Genomic DNA, 12,500 nt, shown 5'->3' on the forward strand with positions numbered 1-12,500 from the left:
ACACAAGCTGGACACCACTGGAAGTAACCGCTGGTGCAGACACAGTGACTACATTGTTGCACACAAACTGGACACTACTGCAAGTCACCACTGGTGCAGATACAGTGACTACATTGTTGCACACAAACTGGACACTACTTGAAACCACCGCTGGTGTGGATGTGCAGCACCAACAGAGGCGAGGCAAACTGGTGAACTCTGGGGTCACACTGGTCAGCTTCCACCTTCTCTTGAAGAACGCCCGCGATACTGGTCACGCCTCTTCCAAGGTCCGGGATTTGGCGGAGACTCAAACTCCAAAAAGATGGCAGGAAGGTGAGGGGTAAGCATAGAAGCGGGAAAACAGGAAAGGCGGTGACACACCACCGACATAGCAAGATAGACGAAACACAGTCGCCACTCCTTCTTCTTACAAGAGCTGCTCAAGCTGGCGACTGACACCGAAAACACAGAATGTCCGGAGGCTTTTGGACAGGAGTCCGTCTTCAGCCTCCTCACTCGACCGCGGGTGACCCCCCCCCCACCCCCACCCCCACCCCCACCCCACCCCCCCAGGTTTGCTCCAGCCGTACACAGGACAACAAACCCACATGTAAAGTGAGATATTCCAGCTGAGCTTACACACTTCAACAGCAACTGAGCTGTGATCAAAATGGATCATGACTGCATGATCTGCTCGGGCATTGTCTCTGTCGTGCGATCCTGATATCTGCTTCACCACACTCAACGTAGTCGTTCTGCATCACGCTTAACACACACGAACAACACGCCACTTCCACACTGCATCAACAATGTTCACCGCCTTCCCGCTAAATGTCAGCCAGAAAGACACCGCACAACACAGTCAAACAATACAAATATATTTCGTTTAACAAAACGCTTCCTCTACAATTTCATGCCTTAAACTGCTCTACGACAAGAGAGTGAATATTGTTCTCGCCTCCCTGATTTAATTGTCTTCTGCCCCACCTGTTATGGGGATAAGTTTGGAACCAATGCAAGTGACGGTCGACCCGTGCGTCTGGGTGTGACTCTCTCTCTCTCTCTGTCTCTGTATCTCTGTCTCTGTCTCTCTCTCATTTCCTTCATCCACCCCTTTTCTCTCTCTTCTCTCCATATTTCCCTCCGTCCGTCCGCCCCCCTCCTGTCTGTCTCCGTCTCTCTTTACGCTTCCTTCCTTATTCATCTTCCTCCATAAACCGTTTCCATCCTCTCTGTCTTTCTTTCCCTTCATCCCACTCCTCCACCGCCACAATTTCTCTCCTTCTGCGATTCTCATCACCAGCACCCCTCTCCCTCTCCATTCCTCCCACCATCCTCCACCTCCCCTCAGGTAAGGAAGACATGCCGCCCTGTGTAGGCTGCAGTGCCACGCCAGGTGGTGATGATGTAAACTCACTTCGCTGCAGACGCCATCTGTTTTGACGTCGCGTCTCTTTGCGCGTTGATCCGCGGGCAGTTGATTAAAAGGTCCCCGAAACACGGTTCTCTGGTGCAGTAAAAACAACAACACCAAAAACAACCAAAAAACAAATACAACAAAACGAAACAGCAACAACAACATATCGCGTTGAAACGCAGGCCCACAGAACAACGCAACCTCTACTGAACTAAGTCCCCAAGTCCTGCAGGATTGTGTGTGTGTGTGTGTGTGTGTGTGTGTGTGTGTGTGTGTGTCGTATCACTCCACCTTCAGTGTTTGAAACGAACCTTTCAACAAATACACAGGTTGGTAACTAATGCAAACGTTCTCGTAACCAACTTCCTTTTCAGTCACGCTCTTTCAGATGGTGTGAGCGGACATACAATTATACCCGACAAAAAAACAACAACAAAAACAACTACACTGAAGCTTTTCCCAGCTTCGAATTAGCCGCTAGTGCTTTTTCGAATCGTGCATTTTGTTTCCCCTTTCTCTATTTTTTTCAGCCTTAAGAATCATCCTACTTTCCCGTGACATCAGCGGTTGTCTGTTCCACCACCCACTAGTGTGGGTGAGAGAGAGCGAAAGAGTGAGAGAGAGTGAGAGTGCGAGAGAGAGTGAGAGAGAGAGAAAGACAGGCAAAGACAGGTACAGACAGACAAATAGAGACAGACAGAGACAAAGATACACACACACACACACACACACACACACACATTCGACAGACAGAAACAGACTAACAGACAGACAGACAGTAACAATGGAAAGACAGACAGGTGGACAGACAAGAAGATAGATAAACGATAAGCACACAGAGATGCAGAGCCAAGAGAGAGCCAACACACACACACACACACACACACACACACACACACACACACACACACACACACACACACACACACACACACACACACACACACACACGTCACACACACACACACACACACACGTCACACACACACACACACACACACACACACGTCACACACACACACACACACACACACACGTCACACACACACACACACACACACTCACACACACACACACACACACACACACACGTCACACACACACACACACACACACACACGTCACACACACACACACACACACACACACTCACACACACACACACACACACACACACACACACACACACACACACACACACACACACACACACACACACACGCAGAATGCAACCAAATGACAACATCCTTCCTGTGTAACCAAAGCACCGAGAACAACAAGGGCGTGCTATGTTTCCTGAAGACCCACGTGACACTGCTTACAAAGACACTGAGACAGAGATTTGAGGTCGAGTGAGAAATAGTGAGAGCTTACATTTACACACACACACACACACACACGTCACACACACACACACACACACACACACACACACACACACACACACGTCACACACACACACACACACACACACACACACACACACACACGTCACACACACACACACACACACACACACACACACACACGTCACACACACACACACACACACACACGTCACACACACACACACACACACACACACACACACACACACACACACACACACACGTCACACACACACACACACACACACACACACACACGTCACACACACACACACACACACACACACACACACACACGTCACACACACACACACACACACACACACACATTCGACAGACAGAAACAGACAGACAGTAACAATGGAAAGACAGACAGGTGGACAGACAAGAAAATAGATAAACGATAAGCACACAGAGATGCAGAGCCAAGAGAGAGCCAACACACACACACACACACACACACACACATACACACACACACACACACACACACGCGCACGTCACACACACACACACACACACACACACACATACACACACACGTCACACACACACACACACACATCACACACACACACACACACACACAAACACACGTCACACACACACACACACTCACACACACACACACACACACACACACCCGCGCGCGCGCGCGCGCACGCAGAATGCAACCAAATGACAACATCCTTCCTGTGTAACCAAAGCACCGAGAACAACAAGGGCGTGCTATGTTTCCTGAAGACCCACGTGACACTGCTTACAAAGACACTGAGACAGAGATTTGAGGTCGAGTGAGAAATAGTGAGAGCTTACATTTACACACACACACACACACACACACACACACACACACACACACACACACACACACACACACACACACACACACGTCACACACACACACACACATACACGTCACACACACACACACACACGTCACACACACACACACACACACACACACACACGTCACACACACGTCACACACACACACACACACACACACACACACACACACACACACACACACACACACACACACACACACACCACCACCACCACCACCAGCACCGCCATCACCACTCTCAACTCCGCCACTTCTCCACCTACTTACACACTGAAATCCCGCAAACACAACATCTTGCTCTCCCCCCCCCCCACCCCCTCTTTCCCCACAAACACACTCTCACCTTGCATGAAAAACACCAACAAACCACTTCCACCAACCACCCAACATTCCCCCACACACTTCCCCCTTAATACACACCACTCTCCCCACTACCACCACCCCCCCTCCCAAACACACACACTCACCTTACATGAAAAACACCAACAAACCACTCCCAGCATCCAACCCACCTCCCCCACACACTTCCCCCTTAAAACATACCTTCACACTCCCCATTCCCTCTCCCCAAACACACACTCTCACCTTACATGAAAAACACCAACAAACCACTCCCACCAACCACCCCACCTCCCCCACACACTTCCCCCTTAAAACACACCTCCACACTCCACACTCCCCCCCCCCCAAACACACACACTTACCTTACATGAAAAACACCAACAAACCACTCCCAGCATCCAACCCACCTCCCCTACACACACTTCCCCCTTAAAACACACCTCCACACTCCGAACTCCCCCCCCCCGCCCCAACACACACACACTTACCTTACATGAAAAACACCAACAAACCACTCCCACCAACCACCCCACCTCCCCCACACACTTCCCCCTTAAAACACACCTCCACACTCCCCATTCCCCCTCCCCTCCCCAAACACACACTCTCACCTTACATGAAAAACACCAACAAACCACTCCCACCAACCACCCCACCTCCCCCACACACTTCCCTCTTAAAACACACCTTCACACTCCACACTCCCCCCCCCCCAAACACACACACTTACCTTCCATGAAAAACACCAACAAACCACTCCCAGCATCCAACCCACCTCCCCCACACACTTCCCCCTTAAAACACACCTTCACACTCCCCATTCCCCCTCCCCTCCCCAAACACACACTCACCTTACATGAAAAACACCAACAAACCACTCCCACAAACCACCCCACCTCCCCCACACACACTTCCCCCTTAAAACACACCTCCACACTCCCCCCCCCAAACACACACACTTACCTTACATGAAAAACACCAACAAACCACTCCCACCAACCACCCCACCTCCCACACACACTTCCCCATTTAAAACACACCTTCACACTCCCCCCCCCACCACCACCCAAACACACACACTTACCTTGCATGAAAAACACCAACAAACCACTCCCACCAACCACCCCACCTCCCCCACACACTTCCCCATTTAAAACACACCTCCACACTCCCCACTCCCCCCCACCACCACCACCCAAACACACACACTTACCTTACATGAAAAACACCAACAAACCACTCCCACCAACCACCCCACCTCCCCCACACACTTCCCCCTTAAAACACACCTCCACACTCCACACTCCCCCCCCCCCAAACACACACACTCACCTTACATGAAAAACACCAACAAACCACTCCCACCTCCCCCACAAACTTCCCCATTTAAAACACACCTTCACACTCCCCATTCCCCCTCCCCTCCCCAACACACACACACACTTTCCTTGCATGAACAACACCACCAAAAGCCACTCCCACCAACCACTCAACCTTCCCACACACTCCCCCATTAAAAACACACCTTCAACTCTCCACTCCCCCCATCCGCCCACCCCCCTCACACACACCTTTGCATAAAAAAACCCCCAATAAACATCACTCCCACCAACCACTCCACCTCCCCACACACATACCGCTTTAAAAGCACACCTCCCGCCCACTTACCTTGCATGAAAAACAACAAACATCACTCTCTCCCCCCATCCATTCGTCACACCACCCCACCCCCGTAAAAACACACCTGCCTACTCCCCCACCCCCACCTCACGCACACAAAAAAACACCAACAAACATCACTCCCCCCGACCACTCATCCTTCCCACCCCCCCCCCCCCCGACCCCCGCTCCCCCCATCCGCCCCCCCCCACACACACACACACATACACACACATACACCTTTGCATGAAAAACAACAAACATCACTCCCCCCAATAACTCCATCCCCCACCCCACCCCCCTTTAAAACCGCACTTTCCTACTCACCCATCCCCATCCCACACACATAAAAAAACACACCAACAAACACTACTCCAACCAACCACTCCACCTCCCACACACTTCCCCCCCCCCCCCCCCAAAAAAAAAAAACCCTTCCCACTCCCCCACCCTACCCTCACCCCCCTCACACGCACTCACTTTGCATGTATAATATCAACAAAAGCCACTGTCACCACCACCACACCTCCAACTCCTACCTACTTACCGTCTTACACACTCACCCCTCAAAACACATCATCTTCTCTCCGCTCACTTTGTGTGTAGAATATAACAGCACCACCGTCACCGTCACCACCACCACCACAATACCACCACCACCCACTCCCCCACCACTCCACTTATTCACACCCTAACCACCACCCCCTCCCCCCGAAAACAAAAGAAAAAAAAAAGAAAAACACAAAAAAAACAAAAAAACCACTGTCAACCAAACGCCCTCGCAGGTATAATCGCAGCAAATACCACTTCCGCGCTTCACCTCACCACACCGCTACTATCACACAACCACCACTCAAATCGCCCACTCACTTAACCCCTACCCCTCTCCAAAATTTATAACACACACACACACACACACACACACACACACACACACACAACCCAACTCACCTTGCAGGTGTTACAATGACAAACACCGTGTTCAACACCAGCACCAACAAGCACGTGCTAATCGTCGCCTGCATCCCGAACCAGAGGACGGAGACAGAACATGCCGCTTAGTACCACCCAATGCACAACACCACAGCCTTCACTAAGTGCCACAATGCCCACACAGTGCTGCTGCTGCTGCTGCTACTACTACTCTCACTGCCAGAAGAAGTCTGCCTCCAACAGAAACAAACATAATACACAGCCACAGGAACATAGTACAAAGCTCCACAGATCTGTCTGTGTGCAGTGAGATATCCTCGCATCTCTGGTAAAAAAACAAAACAAACAAAAACAAACAAACACAAAAACAAAACGAAACAAAGATTGGAAGGGGAGGGTGAGTAGGGGTGGGGGTGCACCAACAACTAGAAGAAGAGGTGCACGGTAAAACAGGTGTAACGTCCCAAATACCTCCCCCCCCTCCTCCCTTCTGTAGGTCCCCCAAGGGATGGATCAGTGTCCTTAATCGTCCCCTGGAGCTGTGCAGTTTTGGGGGGCAGCCAGTCTTTCGAACAGCCCTGAAAAGGCCGTCTCTGCTGACTAGGTCAAAGGCCTTGGTGAGGTCAATGAATGCGACATACAGGGGCATCCTCTGCTCTCTGCACTTCTCCTGAATTTGGTGATCATGTCTACCGTGGATCTCTCTGCTCGAAAACCGCATTGTGATTCCGACACAGCTTGATTGAGTCCTTCCACGCCAACATGAAAGGGACGGTGCAGTTTAATGGTAACCTCTCCAAGCCCTTCGACGTACGCAGCGGTGTCAAACAAGGCTGTGTCCCCGCCCCCACCCTATTTGGAATCTTATTTGCTCTTCTCCTGAGACATGCGTTCAGCACAGCACAAGAAGGGATCTACCTGCGGACCAGATCAGATGGCAGGCTCTTCAGTCTCGCCCGCCTCAGAGCAAGGACAAAAGTCCGCGAAGCCCTCATCAGAGACATGCTCTTTGCTGACGATGCCGCAGCTGTGACCCACACCCAGCGGGACTTGCAGTCACTAATGGACCGCTTCTCCCAGGCCTGCAAAGATTTCGGTCTGACCATCAGTCCCAAGAAGACAAATGTCCTAGGCCAAGACACGCCATCTTCACCAGCCATCACCATTGATGACTACGAGCTTGAAGCCATCCATCAATTCACTTACCTTTGGTCCACCATCACCGACAACCTCTCCCTTGACACCGAGATCGACAAGAGGATCGGGAAGGCAGCCACAACGCTAGCCCGCCTACCACAAAGAGTGGACAAATCCCAAGCTGACCACGAAGACAAGAATGGCTGTATACAACACCTGCGTCCTTAGCACCTTGCTGTATGGCAGTGAGGCGTGGACCACACATGCTCGTCAGGAGAAAAGGCTCAATACCTTCCACCTGAGAAGCCTACGGCGCATATTCGGCATCTCCTGGCAAGACAAGGTGACAAACACCGAAGTCCTGACTCGCGCTGGCCTCCCGGCCATGTATACCATGCTGAGACAGCGTCGGCTGCGCTGGCTGGGCCACGTTCGCCGCATGGAAGATGGTCGCATCCCAAAAGACATCCTTTATGGAGAGTTCGCCACAGGGCAGAGAAGCATCGGCCGCCCACAGCTGAGATACAAAGACGTTTGCAAACGTGACATGAAGGCGCTTGAAATCAACACTGAGTCCTGGGAGGGCCTTGCAGATTACCGCAACAGATGGAGAAGCACTCTCAAGAATCAGCTACGGATTGGTGAGGACAAACTGTCAGCTGCTGCAGCAGAGAAGCGAGCTCGCAGAAAAGGGACGGCAGCCGACAGACCAGCATCAGCTTACACATGTGATCGCTGCGACAGAGACTGTCTCTCTCGCATCGGTCTCTACAGTCACAGACGACGCTGCTTGGTCCAAGCAGACAGCCCAATTAGACATTAGGTCGGATATACTCTATCCATGGTCAGCCATGACCGAAGGAGGCCTACTAATCGTCCCCTGGAGGACGTTCTGGGACGCCCCCCCACCCCCTCCTTACCTCCATGTTGGTATGGTCCCACAGTGACATAACTGGAAAACCTGTCGCACAGCGTCCTCCCCTCCGCTTGGGTTGTGTTGACATATTTTGATATCATGAGTACTTTTGTATGCGATTTTTGTGCTTTTTCATTTGTTTAACCCACTGACCACTACTGGCTGCTGCTGACCACAACTGACCACTACCACTGTTTGTGTTATGAAACAAATATGGGCCCGGTGGAACATACGCCTGGAGAAGTTAGACCTGGGTGCACATAGACCTGGTGAATATAGACCGACTAGAATGATTTGAGGAGAGGGGTGTGGTGTGGGAGAAGTGCAAGGTGAGGGGGCGGGGGCGGGGGCTGGGGCGGGAGGAGAGTGGTGCTTTAGCCTCGTGTCAAACTAATGTGAAGCAGAGAAATAAAAGACTTGAGTCGTAAGAAATAGCAAAACTTTTCCTGAGTTTGGTGGGGAAATTACCGGCCTTTGTTTATGAGAAATAGGATCCAGCTTCACCCCCCTTTTTAAAGCCGATATTCAACAATCAACGGACTCATATCAACCCCTCTGCACCCCACCTTCCTTCTGTCTATCTCTGTCCATCAAATATTAATGATAATAATAATAATAATAATGATAATAATAATAATAATACTACTACTACTACTACTACTACTAATAATGATTAATAATAATAATTCATAACATTTCCATGGAGCGATATCCAGTACTAATGCTGCTCAAAGCGCCTTACACGATCGAGCTGAATATAAACATAACATAAAAACATTACAACAGCTCAATTCCATGCGTTCACAGAAAAGGACAAACCACCAAACAATAAAAAAAAAAAGAAATCAAGTAAATAATGCTTAGATTAAAATGAAATACATTCCATAAAATACACATTTCATGAACACACACACATGCACGCGAAAGCACAGACACACACACACACACACACACACACACATGCACGCGCGCGCGCGCACCCAGACACACTGAATATATGAACTGCACTAAAACAACATAAGTAATCAAATATCTCTAGCATAAATCTCCATGTGGCGAACAGACTTTGGACTATACATTGTGCTGAGTACAGAAATATTTGCGGAAAAGGTGTGTTTTCAGTTCTGACTTAACGGACTGGAGATCAGGAGCATTTCTGAGGGACGATGGCAAAGAATTCCAAACTTGGGGTACTTGAGCCCTAAAGGACCTTTTCCCTGCATATTTCAAATTAGTTCTTCATCGTCAAATTCAGAATGGAATCTGTTCAATCTAATTTAGAATAACGTCTTAACATCCACGGAACTGAACCAGTAATAATGTTGCCAAAATTTAGCTGTCGGTTCGCTCGATCTCTGTAGGTATCACGTCTATCTATTCCTCCGTTCTTTAGAGGAAAATGCGTTTTCTGTCTTCCTTTTCCATCGTGTAACTGCAAGAGGTTAGGGTGGGGGTGAGGTTGGGCGGGGTGGGAAGCAGGACAGGGCAGGGGGTATGGTGGGGGCGGGAGTGTAGGACAGGGCAGGGGGTATGGTGGGGGAGGGAGTGTAGTACAGGGCAGGGGGTATGGTGGGGGAGGGAGTGTAGTACAGGGCAGGGGGTATGGTGGGGGAGGGAGTGTAGTACAGGGCAGGGGGTATGGTGGGGGAGGGAGTGTAGTACAGGGCAGGGGGTATGGTGGGGGGGGGAGTGTAGGACAGGGCAGGGGTTATGGTGGGGGGGAGGGAGTGTAGGACAGGGCAGGGGGTATGGTGGGGGAGGGAGTGTAGGACAGGGCAGGGGGTATGGTGGGGGAGGGAGTGTAGGACAGGGCAGGGGGTATGGTGGGGGCGGGAGTGTAGGACAGGGCAGGGGGTATGGTGGGGGAGGGGGAGTGTAGGACAGGGCAGGGGGTATGGTGGGGGAGGGAGTGTAGGACAGGGCAGGGGGTATGGTGGGGGAGGGAGTGTAGGACAGGGCAGGGGGTATGGTGGGGGAGGGAGTGTAGGACAGGGCAGGGGGTATGGTGGGGGAGGGAGTGTAGGACAGGGGGTATGGTGGGGGAGGGAGTGTAGGACAGGGCAGAGGGTATGGTGGGGGAGGGAGTGTAGGACAGGGCAGGGGGTATGGTGGGGGAGGGAGTGTAGGACAGGGCAGGGGGTATGGTGGGGGAGGGAGTGTAGGACAGGGCAGGGGGTATGGTGGGGGAGGGAGTGTAGGACAGGGCAGGGGGTATGGTGGGGGAGGGAGTGTAGGACAGGGCAGGGGGTATGGTGGGGGAGGGAGTGTAGTACAGGGCAGGGGGTATGGTGGAGGAGGGAGTGTAGGACAGGGCAGGGGGTATGGTGGAGGAGGGAGTGTAGGACAGGGCAGGGGGTATGGTGGGGGAGGGAGTGTAGGACAGGGCAGGGGGTATGGTGAGGGAGGGAGTGTAGTACAGGGCAGGGGGTATGGTGGGGGGGGGGGAGTGTAGGACAGGGCAGGGGGTATGGTGGGGGAGAGAGTGTAGGACAGGGCAGGGGGTATGGTGGAGGAGGGAGTGTAGGACAGGGCAGGGGGTATGGTGGAGGAGGGAGTGTAGGACAGGGCAGGGGGTATGGTGGGGGAGGGAGTGTAGGACAGGGCAGGGGGTATGGTGGGGGAGGGAGTGTAGTACAGGGCAGGGGGTATGGTGGAGGAGGGAGTGTAGGACAGGGCAGGGGGTATGGTGGAGGAGGGAGTGTAGGACAGGGCAGGGGGTATGGTGGGGGAGGGAGTGTAGGACAAGGCAGTGGGTATGGTGGAGGAGGGAGTGTAGGTCAGGGCAGGGGGTATGGTGGGGGAGGGAGTGTAGTACAGGGCAGGGTGTATGGTGGAGGAGGGAGTGTAGGACAGGGCAGGGGGTATGGTGGGGGAGGGAGTGTAGGACAGGGCAGGGGGTATGGTGGGGGAGGGAGTGTAGGACAGGGCAGGGGGTAAGACAGGGGAGGGGATTCTGGGAGGGGCGGGGGAAGATTGGGATGCTGAGGGGAGTAAGATAGAGGAAGGGGATATGGGCGGTGGGGTGGAGGGGATCAGGACAGGGCAGGACAGGACAGGACAGGGCAGGGCAGGACAGGACAGGACAGGGCAGGGCAGGGCAGGGCAGGGCAGGACAGGACAGGACAGGGCAGGACAGGACAGGACAGGGCAGGGCAGGGCAGGGCAGGGCAGGGCAAGACGGGACAGGGGGTACGGAGGGCAGGTGGTCGCAATAAGGGTGAGTGGATGTTACACCAGTACGTACCGAAATTAAAACAAAAAAAATACATGTGTGGCGGTTCAGAAAAGCAGTTTGAGTTAGTTGCCGCGATCCGGCGTTCTTGAGACACACACACACACACACACACACACACACACACACACACACACACACACACACACACACACACACACAATTGAAGATTCAAGATTTGATGAACCTTTGACCGCCACTGGGGCATGGAGGATGTCAGAAACTCGCACAATTAGGAATTGTGACAACTAGGATTATCATAACATTTGCATCAGTTAAAGTAATTTGAGGGTTAACATTCCTTCTTTTGCATGAACGTATCTTAAGCAACATTGCAAGCCTTTATGAATTTGCTAAGTCTGAGGAGAATCCGTTTGCTTGAAGGAAATAATTTACAAAATAAAAATACAGAATTTGGACATACATATCTATCAAGTAACATTTATCAGATAACGAATATAAGACAAGTTTGGGCACTCCATTATAAAATGGAATTCATCACGAACAGTATTTATGTCACAGGTTTTACAGATATGGTATTCTCTTGGAATTCCATTTAACACACACACACACACACACACACACACTGAAAAAAAAATCCCGGAGAAAGTGGAAAAGGAAAACGGAAAAAAGAAAAATAAATA

The 12,500-nt window shown here is 51.6% G+C and overlaps 1 protein-coding gene across 3 annotated transcripts in view; it reads right to left on the bottom strand.

Moving 5' to 3' along the window:
* The window catches only part of LOC143300139 (S-phase kinase-associated protein 2-like), an 81,326-nt gene that overhangs the window by 44,653 nt on the left and 24,173 nt on the right, over positions 1-12,500 (bottom strand). For 2 of the 3 annotated variants that reach the window (XM_076613701.1, XM_076613693.1), the window contains exon 1: positions 6,590-6,778. The exons of the other annotated variant lie outside the window; for it this stretch is intronic. The gene's annotated coding sequence lies outside the window, so the exon portion shown is untranslated. Of the gene's footprint in view, positions 1-6,589; positions 6,779-12,500 lie in introns of those variants that run through there. 3 annotated transcript variants of the gene reach the window in all.

The sequence above is a fragment of the Babylonia areolata genome, chromosome 2, assembly GCF_041734735.1.
Source record: "Babylonia areolata isolate BAREFJ2019XMU chromosome 2, ASM4173473v1, whole genome shotgun sequence".
NCBI classification, from domain to species: Eukaryota; Metazoa; Mollusca; class Gastropoda; order Neogastropoda; family Buccinidae; genus Babylonia; species Babylonia areolata.